Consider the following 14621-nt stretch of genomic DNA (forward strand, 5'->3'; position numbering starts at 1 on the left):
CTCTTTTCTTCGTATCACGTAAGGTTTTTAAGATATACTATGATTTCACTTTTCGATAAGATCTCTCCCAGGAAACATCTGGCGCGGGATGGGGGTTGTAAACCAAAACAAAAGCTAATGCATTTATGAGTTTATGACTATTTCCGGTTTCTTATAGTTGTTGGCATGCTCTTTTGTACTTCTAATAAATAAACAGATATTGGTCCCTTCTATTCAGTAAATTTCATAACAGTTCAAAGTAAGGTGTACACAATGAACAAACAAGGGCGTGGTTTTCAGTATTTAAAAGAAAAGTTCACCAGTTCGAGTGAAGGCAAATTAAAAGAGGGCATTTTCATTGGTCCACAAATTCGCAAAGTTATGGCCGACTCTTTATGTGAGGAAAAACTTTCCGTTACAGAAAAAATGTTTGCTCAAATTCCCTTGGAAATTCTAGGACAGACAACTACATCTAACTTGTGGAAACCATGTTAAGTGCATATGAGAAAATGGGGTGTAAAAATGTCTCTCAAAATACAGTTTTTACATTCTCATTTGGATTTCTTTCCTCCTAATCTTGGAGCGGTAAGCGACGAGCATGGGGAAAGATTTCATCAAGTAATATCTGAAATGGAAGGGCGATATAAAGGAAAATCATCATCCAGTATGCTTGCAGACTATTGTTGGTTCCTTGTAAAAGACAGTTTCGGGTATAGTTATAAACGGAAATCATCCAGAAAATCCTTTTAATTGGTGAGGTCAAATTCAGAGATTTTTCTAGCTATATACATGAAATATTTTTATTTTTGTTGACATTTTTTGTGTTTTAAACTATGTAACATAGTATCCAGTACACATTTTTCAAGTATGTTATTAGGCATTTTGAATCCCAAGTCTGTTGTAATTTTATCAGTAGCAGTGAAAAATAAAAAATAAGTTTCTTCACAAAAAATTCTATTCACTTTCCCCGGAAAGTGGTACGTGATGGGGCAATTTGGATTTTAAATTCAGAATTAGAGCACACATATTAGTAATATTTACCTATTTTTATTTCTGAACAAAACAAAAAGTAAAAATTGTTGTTCAGTGTTATCGAAAAATAGCGCCAGATAATGCGGACATTAAAGTCATAGTGACAAAAATGTTGACAATACAAGAACATTTAAATGATGACTTAAGCCTGCCATAAATGTCTCATGAAAATATGGGACACTTTCATTATCGACTTTTTTTTATATAAGGAAACTGAAGTTAGAATTTAATGAAAAATGTATAAAGTAAATATTGAAACAAAAGGAAAACACCACTGCCTTTAACCAATGTTTATTCATGTCCATTTACTTACGTCATCTCTGATTGAGGTTCTGACTGATATGTCTGTTATCACTATTATCATACAGTACATCTCACTTGACGATATGTGTCAGAGGAAGAACAACTGTTTGTATGCATCTGAAGTCTGATTAGTATAATATGTAGCTAATCAGCAATGTATGCAATGGAGGAAGAGAGAAACTGGGCACCCTAACTCAGCGTTTCTAAAACTTTTTTGCAGTGAGGACCACTTTTTTAAGTCAGAACAGTTCTGGGGACCACCTTACTCTTGTTCCCTTCGAAAGCAAATTTATCATTTTTATATTTTAATACCAGTATACTTATATTTTAAAATAGAATTAATTAATTAATTAATTAATTATCATACTTTTGTAATTATATTTATTGTAGCCAATCAAAGTAACTTATAACAAATTCTGTGCATTGTTGATTCATCGCTTGCCTGTTGGCAGTTAGTTGTTTGAAATCCTTCTTATATGGTAAACGCCGTACACGCTAGTACTTGTCCATGTCTCTGTTAAATAGTGCCCATTATAAATAATGAAAAACTGGCTTCGATCCGGATCTTTGAAAGGAAAGAAACGTGATGATACGCTTCATTTAGGCAGTGCTAATAGTTCAGAAGCTGTGTGTGAAGAAATACATTAATATCAGTGATTCTAGTGCCATTAAAGAAATACCTAATTCTAGTGGTAGCTATTCAAAGAAAAAATATTTTCGTAAATATGGCAAGAGTTATTTTGAACTTGGATTTACTTGTGACAATGAGAGTGAACCAAAACCTCGGTGCGTCGTTTGTTACGAAGTGCTTTCAAACGAGTGTATGAAACGCGCGAAATTGAAACGGCACTTAGAGACCAAACACAACAAGTGTAAATAGTAAACCTGTCGGATTTTAAAATAGGCGGAGTCTAAAATTACTTATATCATCATCTGGAAAAACAAAAAAATTAATACAGAAACATGCCCGATTATTAACAAGTAAAGATGCAATTTGGCACGTTCTATTATTGGTGTACGACGTACAGTACGTGCCCATTTCAATGTGCAGACTGGGTGTCGGCAAAACTATTAAGAAAATCATCAATACACGAAAAGATTCGGTACTTTGGTCCTCTGTTATGAATTCTGGTGGTCCCTGGCTGGGTTACAGACTCGGCACCAGATATGCAGGGAAAAGATGACGAGAAAGGCCACGTTCATAGTGCTTTAAATCCTTCTTTTGTTGCTGAGAGCAAAGTGGCAGATGAGTAGACGGGTAGGGTAAGAAAATTCATAAAATATTACTAATGGGAGAAAAAGTAAAGGCGATTGCCATGTGTCATTTCGAAACTCTGAGATTTTCAGCTGTAGTGTGATACGCAATTCGTTTGAATTTTATTTTTTCTTCTATCTTTTTTGAAGGATCACAAGGGCAGAACTCGAGGACCACAGGTGGTCCGCGGACCATAGTTTGAGAAACGCTGCTCTAACTCATTATATATTTTTTTATTGGGTTATTTTACGACGCTGTATCAACATCTAGGTTATTTAGCGTCTGAATGATATGAAGGTGATAATGCCGGTGAAATGAGTCCGGGGTCCAACACCGAAAGTTACCCAGCATTTGCTCGTATTGGGTTGAGGGAAAACCCCGGAAAAAACCTTATCTACTTGCCCCGACCAGGATTCGAACCCGGGCCACCTGGTTTCGCAGCCAGACGCGCTGACCGTTACTCTACGGGTGTGGACAACTCATATCCTGGGCTAATTGCCTTATGATGCCTTGTTGGAGTCACTTGTGGGGTCCAGATCTGTCTATTGTATTCCATAGATCTTACATTAGCAGTGAAGCTTTAATATTTGGAACTTAAGAGATGTAGGTCCTACAATTTTTTGGCGAGATGAGGTGATTTCTAAAAGTATTTTGCACACACAGTTCATGCATGTTTGTTGATTTCAGAATCAAACATTTGCAAACATTTATACCAAAAAAATATATACATATTTTCAACACTAATTTAGTGAATAGAGCGTCAGCACGTAGAGCTGAAAACCCGGGTTCGAATCCCGGTGCTGGAGAGAATTTTTCTCCGCTCCACCGATCCATCATCATATGATTACGCAGAATTTCTGCATGAAAATATCATATGTACTTCAGTACATCGCTATAATTATGATATGCTTGTATAATCACTTAGTGATATAAGACGGCGCTCATTTCCTCGGATCCCGGCCACTTAGTCACTCGTAATGAGTGCACCTGTGCACAGTAATGTGTTGGACATTGTACCACTTTCACACGTATGTGACACAGTGCATGAGGGTTGGCCACTAAAGGGAAACTAGAGGTGGAGCTTAAACTGAGATGATTCAATCCGGCATCGAAATTAGAATATGGTGTGGCTTAGTGGATAGAGCGTCAGCACGTAGAGCTGAAAATCCGGGTTAGAATCTCGGTGTCGGAGAGAATTTTTCTCCGTTCCACCGATCCTTCATCTAATTTATGAAGTAAATATCAGAGAAATTATTGGTTTTTACATTATATTTATGAAATAAAGTTTGGTTCAAATACGGGACTTTTGCGCGTTCCAACAAAAATTACGGACACGCCGGAAACCTACGCTTAAAAAAAAAGGGGGAATGTCCCGTTTTTACGGGACGTAGCTATGGCAAGCTTATGACAGGGATGTCAAAGCGTCTGCACTGCGTGCTCTCAAGAACCCGCACAACATTTTCTTAAGAGCGATGATTGTACTTTATCTTGCTAAAAAGTGAACCTTGTTGAATTTGTATTGCTTGTAGTATGAGCACGCATTGCAGGCGCTTTGACATCTCGGGCTTATGATGACTATACCGGGGATCTTGCGGTAAAAACCTATTTTTTCCTGAGTATGCAGTTGTAAATAAATACAACAGTATATTATTATATATGCGTTTCCTAATTATTTAAACTCAAACCCGTTAACTTTATAATACCAAAAACTATCTATTTCGTGCATTAAACTACAAAATTAAGAGTTTTGTTCAACAAATGACTATACATGTCCTTTAAAGAATTGAATATGCTCGCAAGAATCACAGTACCGGTAGCAAGACCTCAAGCTCAACTGAAAGGAAATAGTCAAATCGGCAATACTGTGCGCATAGAAATCAATCCGACCGGTTCCCGGCTTCACGTGCCGAAAGTGAAGTATGACCCAAGTCACGTCGGTTATGTGAGCCGTTCAGAGTAACAGTGGTGTAAGTCAAAAATGGGTAATGAGGTTTGAAGTAAACATTCTGTAAAATACAGCGCAAAGTAGCAATTAATATTCAATTTATTTAAACTATTAGTAGTCAGTGGATAGCAAGAACGGCGTATTAATGGCTACTTTGCGCTGTATTTTACAGAATTTTTACTTTAAACCTCTTTATCCAATTTTGACTTACACCACTTTTGCTCTGAACGGCTCATGTATTGCAGAACATTCTTTTCGCAATACACATTGATAGTGACTGACAAGCGCCATAATTTTTTCTTCTAGAAATCCTCGGTCTCATCTCGCGAAATATCTCACTATCAATAATTTCAAAGGGTTAACCTTTGAGACGCTAAGTAATCTCGTAGTTGATACAGCATCGTTAAATAACCAAGTAAAAATTTAATTCTCAATATGCTCAGTGAATTTAAGAGAGCAGTGTGTTATGATAATAAATGACTGAAAGAATTTTGGTTTTTTACTTTAAATGTGCAGAAATTTTCGATGTCTAAGACGCCATCCCTTCCACTAGATCAGCGGTTCTCAACTTTTTCAACGACGTACCACTATTTTTAATCTATGACAGGGATGCGCAACCGCAGTTGGTAGAGGGGAGGGTGGGTTTATACCTCTTTTCACCAGTTGCGATGTTCTGTTGTAATCGTGTACTCTGTGTTTACAAACATGGGCTGAGTTTCAGTGGTGGCTTGAATGCACTATGATATTCTTTAAGGGAACCAGGTAGTGATTAGGGGTCAAAAATCCGATTTTTTATTTTGTGTTTTAAAATAAATTACAAAACTGGTCTTTAAAACAATATAAATATTGTGGAGGGTATTTCTGCAGATAAGCCTTTTAAATGACCTCTTTAAATTTGGCGGTGCATGTAATTCATACATTCTTTTTTTTTATACAGTTTTCCATAAGTTGACATTTTCAAACTTGAGTGCATTTTTCTCTGAAATTACTGAATCAATTTACATGAAATTTTTACAGTGTTTTCTGCAGCCTATGTTCTACATTGTAGACCTACGGTTTTAAGAATGTCACACACATAACAAGAGAAAAAATGTATATGCATTGAAAAAATTGTAAAAAATGTTTAACAAAATTCAATATTTTTTTCTGTTTCACTAGGGGTGAAATATTTAACTAAATTTTGATTTGGAATTTACAATACACAATACTGGATAGCTTAAAAAAATACAAGGTATATGAGTGAAGATAGTGGCAAGTAATGTGCACCTGAAGAATGAGGTACACCTAGCAAAGTTGGAAAACAGGTTATCAGTTAGGGCCTTTCTTTTGCACTTGGATACGAAACTAATTAGTTGTCTTTTATAACACTGAATTCAGAATGATTGATTGCATAAGCCTGGAAATTTTTATTCCTTTCTGAGCACTAAAAGCCTAGAAATATTCAACTAAACTTTTGTATTGAAATTTTTTAATCGCACAGTATCACTACCCAGTTCCCTTAACGAAATTTAATGCAATTACCTCAATATGAACGCTGAACACTGTAGATTTCGTGCCGTTTGTACTTCACATTTCTCTCAGTGACTTCTCTGGCAACTCATTTTTAACAAGATTATCTATATTCGGCACAAATGATGACTTGCAAAGTTTTAGAAGATATACCAAGTGATCGTCGCGTATCCTATTTCACTAACGGCTTTTAATGTAATCCATTTTAGAAAAGGTTTGCTCGCAAATGTAGGTATGTCGTTTAATATTGTATTGAAACGTAAACTTCAAATATTTAGAACAAATTAGGCACTTTACTTAGCCATTCTCTTGACACAAAAATATTGCAATTCCAATGATTCGCGAAATACTTAAATATCGGGACGTCCATTACAATAACTCACAAGGCCATCGCCATCCACTGTGAATGAACTAATGTGAATGTCATATTAAGGAACGGACAGCTGGCAAGTCCTTTCCTCTCAAGTCAAGGGGGGGGGGGGGGGAGTTGCTCATAGCTCAAATGCCACTAACACGTACGAGTTACGGTTGAAGTTGGCTGATCTATGACACTGGCAGGACCACTAACCGAATTTATAATGGAAAATCATCAAGGTCGCTCCCAGGGTCGTAATAAAGTTTTCTATGCTTCAATACCAACAATAATTGATCACTTTATTTAGGCGTATTAACACTCTGCTCTACGCAGATGATGTAATTACATTAGCTAACACCGAAGACAACTTACAAATGGCAATTCATAGGTTATATCAAAAAGCAAAAGAGTACAATTTAGAAATTTCTGTACACAAAACAAAAACCATGGCCTTTATTGGTAAAAATTCTATAAGAACTAAAATAGTTATCAATAACTCTGGAGTAGAGCAAGTAAATGCTTTTACTTACCTTGGCTGTAATCTCTCCTATATTCATTCTCGAGATATAGATAATAAATTAGCCCAATTTCAACAGCTGCTAAGAACAATTAGAAATACACTGTTTAAGAAGGTCCGGCAAGACACAATTTTGAAATTCTACAAAACAATGGCCATTCCAACTTTGCTATATGGATCAGAAACTTGGACTCTAACTAGTCAACTGAAAAGAATAGAAGCAGCTGAGATGAGATTACTAAGACCGCTACACTCTCTATGACCATAAATATAATGAAGACATCCGACAAGAACTAAATATCGCAGCCATTACAGAGACAATCCACAAGTATCGGAGCAACTGGCATGAGCATGTTCTACGGATGCCAAATGATAGACTACCCAGGAGATTATTAAATTACAGACCCCTTGGATACCGAAATCGTGGACGCCCGAAGAACCGATGGAGAGACCAGCTTTTCACCTGAGACGGAACAGGCCAAATGGCCTAAACCCTGATAGATATTAATGATGATGATGAATTTTAAAAAAAGTTAATATTTTATTATACATCTTAATTACGCAACTTTTAACACTATATCACTTTGGAAAAAGTATTATGTGTCTTTAACATGTTAAATTTTATGTCACCTTATTAACATGTTTCGGCCTGCTATTGGCCATCATCAGAACACAACTCAATTTTAGAACATAGACAAGAAGCTTAAATTCATGGCTAAACGGTTTAATTTGCAAAAAAAAAAAGGTTCAATACATTAACTATTCAGAATATTGTTACCTATCTGCTTGTATAGCAATCGGCCATTTCTCTCTGGCCATTAGCACAATAGAGCGCTGCAGACATTGGGCAAAGACTATTTTTTTCCTGCTGGACGGTGCTACATCGAGGGGAAAGTGTAATAATAGTTTTGTTGTATTTAATATGTAATATCATCTCTTAAATTTTGGCGCATTGATCGCCTTCCATTCTGTATAGATTATGTATTTTGTACATGAATAAAATACATTAGCTACAGTGTTAAACGAAGTACATACTGTATTTTGTTAATTTAATTCGGGTATAGACGTTTCACGCAATCAGAGATTTCCTCAATTTTGCTGTCAGTATTTTTATTAGATATGTGAACAATAATAACAATGTACAAAATTGACTACAAATAACAGAAATAACGGAAATATTAAAATTCATTCTCGTAAATTGTTAGATGTGGGCACAGTTGAGAACAGTTTACCCGAAACGAGCTTTATTTCGTGGAATATCGCGTGTCTTATGTCGTTTCTTCAGCATGAAAGAATATATTACTTCTATTAATATTAATTGGTATTGCTACGTTCAATTGTTAGGTAGGCTATTGGATAATATACTGTACTTTCATCAGCACTTGATATTTCTACTCGGCAATCATTCATGTCTCGTACCACTTCCCAGAACAATAGTGCAGCTTATCACTACGAATTTCTAGTCTAGAGTTTCATAACTTTATAATAATGATTAAAATTAAATCTGTCGCGACAGCCCACGGAGGGCTAACACCGAGCAGCCGACTGCTGGCCTCACGTCCACATGCCTCAACAGAAGTAAACAATAAAAAAAAAATTGAAATTTGAAGAACACACACACTCTTGACTCCACATTACACTACACAAACACACCCCCACAGGAAACAAAACAAAAGGCGCCAAGACCAGCAACAACCAGTTCTGATGATGGCCAATAGAAGGCCGAAACATGTTAACAAGGTAACATAAAATTTAACATGTGAAAGACACATAATATGTTTTCCAAATTAATATTTGAATTTGTTTAATGGATTGCCCCACAAAATATTCAGAAAACAGCTATATACGTTTATATTTTATGACACTTTATATTTTTATTCCACACTGTAAGGTACCACCCAGCAGTGGCTCACGTGCCATCAGCGGCACGTGTATCATAGGTTGAGAACTGCTGCAGTAGATGCAATAGCGATATTCATAGGGGAAAAAAACGTCTCATGATATTTCGACCAGTGTATGAGAAAGGTGCCCACCCAACATCATGGTGAATTTGGACAGCTACAACAAGTATCGAAATCCGGTTTTGTATGCTAGTTAGAAGCCATTTCACGGTGGTTGAAGCATGACCTTGGATGCGCTGTGGACGAAAATGCGTCTACTCCGTAGATTTCCACGTGCTGTCGCACACGTAACCTGCGCGATATGACTATAATAGCCATGATTCAACCACAGTCTAGTATACACAGTCACGAAGCTCTATACGTAGGGAATATGCATACATAGATAGTTGCTAACCAATAGGATCGCTGATATCGCCTCATATAGACAATGCGAAATAGTACCGTCACAGTCTATTGTTCCTAGTATCCTCACAACTCAAGCTTCGTGACTGTATATACTAGATTGTGATTCAACTACGGTGGAAGGCTTCGACACCGGCTGATCGTTTACTTCCGGTGAGGCATGTGGACGTGAGGCCAGCAGTCGGCTGGTCGGTGTTAGCCCTCCATGGGCTGTCGCGCCACAGATTTAATTTTAATCATTATTATAAAGTTATGAAACTCTAGACTAGAAATTCTTAGTGATAAGCCGCACTATTGTTCTGGGAAGTGGCACGAGACATGAATGATTGCCGAATAGAAATATCAAGTGCTGATAGTCTACCTAACAATTGAACGTAGCAACACCAATTCATATTAATGGAAGTAATATATTCTTTCATGCTGAAGAAACGACATACGACACGCGATATTCCACGAAATAAAGCTCGTTTCGGGTAAACTGTTCACAACTGTGCCCACATATAACAATTTACGATAATGAATTTTAATATTTCCGTTATTTCTGTTATTTATAGTCAATTTTGTACATTGTTATTATTGTTCACATACCCAATAAAAATATTGACAGCAGAATTGAGGAAATCTCTATGATTGCGTGAAACGTCTACAACCGAATTAAATTAATAAAATACAGTATGTATTTCGTTTAATACTGTAGCTAATGTATTTATTCATGTACAAAACATATAATGTATACAGAGTGGAAGGGGATCGATGCGCCAAAATTTAAGAAATGATATTACATATTAAATACAACAAAACTATTATTCGATGAAGCACCGTCCAGCAGGAAAAAAGTAGTCTTTGCTCAATTTTTGCAGCGCTGTATTGTGGTAATGGCCAGAGAGAAATTCCGATTGCTATACAAGCAGATAGGTAACAATATTATGAATAGTTAATGCATTGAATTATTTTTTGCAAATTACACAGTTTAGCCATGAATTTAAGCTTCTTATCAATGCGATGACGTAAAAGGAGAAAATCCACAAACGATTAGGGAAAACACGGAGATTTTACTTGCAGCAAGTAAAGCGATTGGTTTGGAAGTAAATCCCGAAAATACAAAATATATGATTATGTCTCGTCACCAGAATATTGTACGAAATGGAAACATAAAAATTGAAGATTTATCCTTGGAAGAGGTGGAAAAATTCAAATATCTTGGAGTCATAACAGTAACAAATATAAATGACACTCGGGAGGAAATTAAACGCAGAATAAATAATGGTAAATGCCTGTTATTATTCGGTTGAGAAGCTTTTGTCATCTAGTCTGCTGTCAAAAAATCTGAAAATCAGAATGTATAAAACAATCATATTACCAGTTGCTCTGTATGGTTATGAAACCTGGACTCTCACTTTGAGAGGAACAGAGATTAAGGGTGTTTGAGAATAAGGTTCCTAGGAAAATGTTTGGGGCTAAGAGGGATGAAGTTACAGGGGAATGGAGAAAGTTACACAACGCAGAACTGCACGCGTTGTACTCTTCACCTGACATAATTAGGAACATTAAATCCAGACGTTTGAGATGGACAGAGCATGTAGCACGTATGCATATAGTATGTTAGTTGGAGACTGGAGGGAATAAGACCTTTGGGGAGACCGAGATGTATATGGGAGGATAATATTAAAATGGATTTGAGGGAGGTGGGAAATGATGATAGAGACTGGATTAATCTTGCACAGGATAGGGACCGATGCGATGGCGGGCTTATGTGAGGTCGGCAATGAACCTTCGGGTTCCTTAAAAGCCATTTGCAAGTAAGTAAGTCATGAATTTAAATTGAAAAATTGGGAAAATCGTTAAAATAAATCTTGCAACGTAGTGCACTGTTGAGTGCCTGACATGGAGTACAGCAGAGGGGGAGGGGAAGGTAAGAGATGGGTGACCGCTAATGCTAGAATTATTGCAGTAGTCTTGATGTTGCTATATGTTTCATAGAAACTTAACGATTTCCTCTAAAACGGTGAATGTTAGAAAAAAGACTTATTTAGATTTTTCACATCTCTCCGCATGATCTATTTACCAGTTTCATTTTGGTGCAGACGTAGCCTTCCACCCTGTATATCCAATATTTACAAGACTATTGCCAGCACAATTTAATCTAAATTTTACTTAAGAAGACTGTTTATCTCCTACTTATTTAATGCCTATCAACATTATTAGTCTAAAACTGCTTATGTACGAATAACATACAAATAGCGTTGACAACCATGCGACAAATTATCGCTTTATGCGATACTTTTAACCCTGATGAGACATGCGATAACCTTACAAGATAATGCGATAATTTTTGTTAACAATATTATTCCTCTGAATTCATTCCACTTTGCTTTCCATATGACGAAATGACCACAATAATGAAACACACTTGAGTTTGTTCTATTCTTTTGGACTCTCAGAATAAACATTTTAAATCCGTCTCGCTTTCCGTCAAGAACCTCAGGAGAGAACCCAGGTTCTTCCCCAGAAAGCTTACATCATAGTTTGCTAATCGGTTAATCACAATAGTCTGTTCGTAGCTGCCGCTGGTGCTTCTTCTATGCGAGAGATGATTGATAGTCTATTTAGCATTGTGTAAAGTTTTGATAGTATGATATTTTATTAATGTTGTATGTTTGCGATAATTTTGTGGAAAATCCGATAATTTTTAGACTACAATTCCATAATTTTGTGCTTGAAGGTTGGGCAAAGCTGCATACAAGCAAGAAAATAAACACCTCCAGCAAATACCATGTCAAAACAGGAATTATTATTCCTTGTAGTGCTAATTTTTCTGTAATATAAGAAGGGTTCAAAACCATAGTGGGCCAAGCGCTATTTACTAAAACCGTAGAAAACAAGGGTTAAAATGAAGTTATTACCATAATTCAATGGAAACATATAACATGTAATATATATGCTATTTTAAGGTGTTATTTAACGACGCTGTATCAACTACTAGGTTATTTAGCGTCGATGAGATTGGTGATAGCGAGATGGTATTTGGCGAGATGAGGCCGAGGATTCGCCATAGATTACGTGGCATTCACCTTACGGTTGGGGAAAACCTCGGAAGAAATCCAACCAGATAATCAGCCCAAGCGGGGATCGAACCCGCGCCTGAGCGCAACTCAGACCGGCAGACAAGCGCCTTAACCGACTGAGCCACGCCGATGGCGCAAGAAATATAAATTATACATATTCAAACTAAATGATGTGTCAGTCTTCATTAAACTACGGTATTTACTTAACTTTAACCATTCCTTTCCCAGCTTGAAATAAATGGGGCTTGGCCCACTATGACTCTGAACCCTTCATAATAGGTCACAGATTATGTAAAAAAGAGAAAAAAATATTTTTCTGTTTCCATGGTACCACGAGTGACGTCATTGTTCACAGAAAACCTTTTATGTCAAAAGGTTATAATTTTTCTCTTCTTGTAGATGCAGTATAGTCGTTTCACGAAAAAAAAAAAAAAAAAAAAAAAAAAAAAAAAAAAAAAAAAAAAAAAAAAAGTTTTCAAATTAATCCAGTAGTAAATGTTGCCATTTATTGTACCACTAACTTACAGAGTACGTTTCCATGAATGAAATATACCAAGAGTGTCTAGGCTATACTAAATTAATTCTACGAGTAATAAATCATAAGGTACCGGTAACTATATCTTATTTACAAATATAAATATATTTCCTTTGGACAGTGTATCGAAAGAATTAGAAAAGAAAATGTGTAATAGTTAGTAAAACGTGTAACACAGGAACGTGTGCAATTAACTGGAATGTCCGTTGTCATCTGAAGGTAAAGACAGCTTTCAGATCAAGATTATCAAATTTCAACTAATAATAATGATGTTAAATCGGACACAACCGAGTTCAAAAACCACAACGCTTAACGTATAGCACAATTTGACAAATGAAATACGAGCACTACTGTATGAAAGTCAAACTTGGTTGTTTTGTAAATAAGACATCGAGAATATACACAGCTGAAATGAGATTTCTAAGAAGAACAGCTGGAGACAGCTATTTTTTAGACCATGAGATAAATGGAGAAATTCTACCGTTCGAGAGGAAAGAAAAACAATACGTTTGACATTAATTTGTTCGCCGAATCGAACCACCAGGTCTAATTATTATTATTATTATTATTATTATTATTATTATTATTATTATTATTATTATTGTTGTTGTTGTTGTGTTGTGATGTGTTATTCAGCACTGTATTTTCGATAATCCATGATTTTACCATTTTACTATTGTCCGTTAGAGTGGTTATGTCGCAGGGTCATCGAAACGCAGGAAATCACGTGATAGTTACTTAACGGAAATCTTTCCTTTAAAATACTTTAAAAATTGAATGGCTGCCTAGAATAACGCTGTAAGTCAGTTTTTACAGTTTGTCAGGAAATTAAAAAATGTTTATTCCATACTAACATTGTTAAATATTACAAAATATGACAGTGTGAGGTCTGTATTAATACTTCAATAAGTATTCAACACCATTTATACAGAGTGTTAAAAAAAAGTATCCAATATTTTAGGAGGTGATAGTATGCATCAAAACAAGAAAATAATGTCTAATAAACATGGGTCCTACAACATATACTTTCTCAGATCTGAATACTTGATCATAGAAGGTGCTCAATGTGACGTCCATTTATGGCAATGCATTTCTCTGCCCTACAATACAGCAGACTACCAGATAATCATACCGTAGTTGACACCCCTGGCATGGAATAATGATACGTCGCAAGGAATACTGAAAACAAAAGTTTGGTTGCGGATATGAGCGGGGGTTAGGCAGAGATGATGTTGTGAATTTTCGTAATCAGCATGTGTGGACTGATGAAAATTGCCATTCAGTTGAAGACACCAGGTATCAGCATCGATTCTCAATCAACATTTGGGCAGGCGTTCTTGGTGATAGATTAATAGCGCCATACGTGCTACACAGAGATTAATTGGGGCTCGTTATCAGGACTTTATTATTAACTAGCCGTACCCGTGCGCTCCGCTGCACCTGTTAGAAATAAATATAAAGTAATTACATAATTAAAATAGGACGTTTGATTCAGGGAACATTCGTGTTTGATAGAAGGATAAATCGTTTAATATGTTACTTAATTTAAATTGTATTTAAATAATTAAAATGCGATCATTTTGGTCGAGAGAGCACTCATTTGGTGTAATGACAATTTCTTTAACATGTTTCCTATTTGTTATTACATGCAACCATAGTTTAATGAAGATTGACATAGCATTTAGTTTTAATGTGTAAACTTTATTTTACTTGCTATATGTTTCCATTGAATTATGTTAATAACTTAATTTTAACCCTTGTTTTCTACGTCTTCAGTAAATGGCGCTTGGCCCACCTTCAAAAAACTTAAATAGTGATACAGA

The 14621-nt window shown here is 36.0% G+C and overlaps 1 protein-coding gene across 5 annotated transcripts in view; it reads right to left on the reverse strand.

Annotated features, from left to right (window-relative positions):
• The window catches only part of ERR (estrogen-related receptor), a 370747-nt gene that overhangs the window by 213892 nt on the left and 142234 nt on the right, over nt 1-14621 (reverse strand). The window lies entirely within an intron of this gene.

This window comes from Periplaneta americana, chromosome 6, assembly GCF_040183065.1.
Source record: "Periplaneta americana isolate PAMFEO1 chromosome 6, P.americana_PAMFEO1_priV1, whole genome shotgun sequence".
NCBI lineage: Eukaryota > Metazoa > Arthropoda > Insecta > Blattodea > Blattidae > Periplaneta > Periplaneta americana.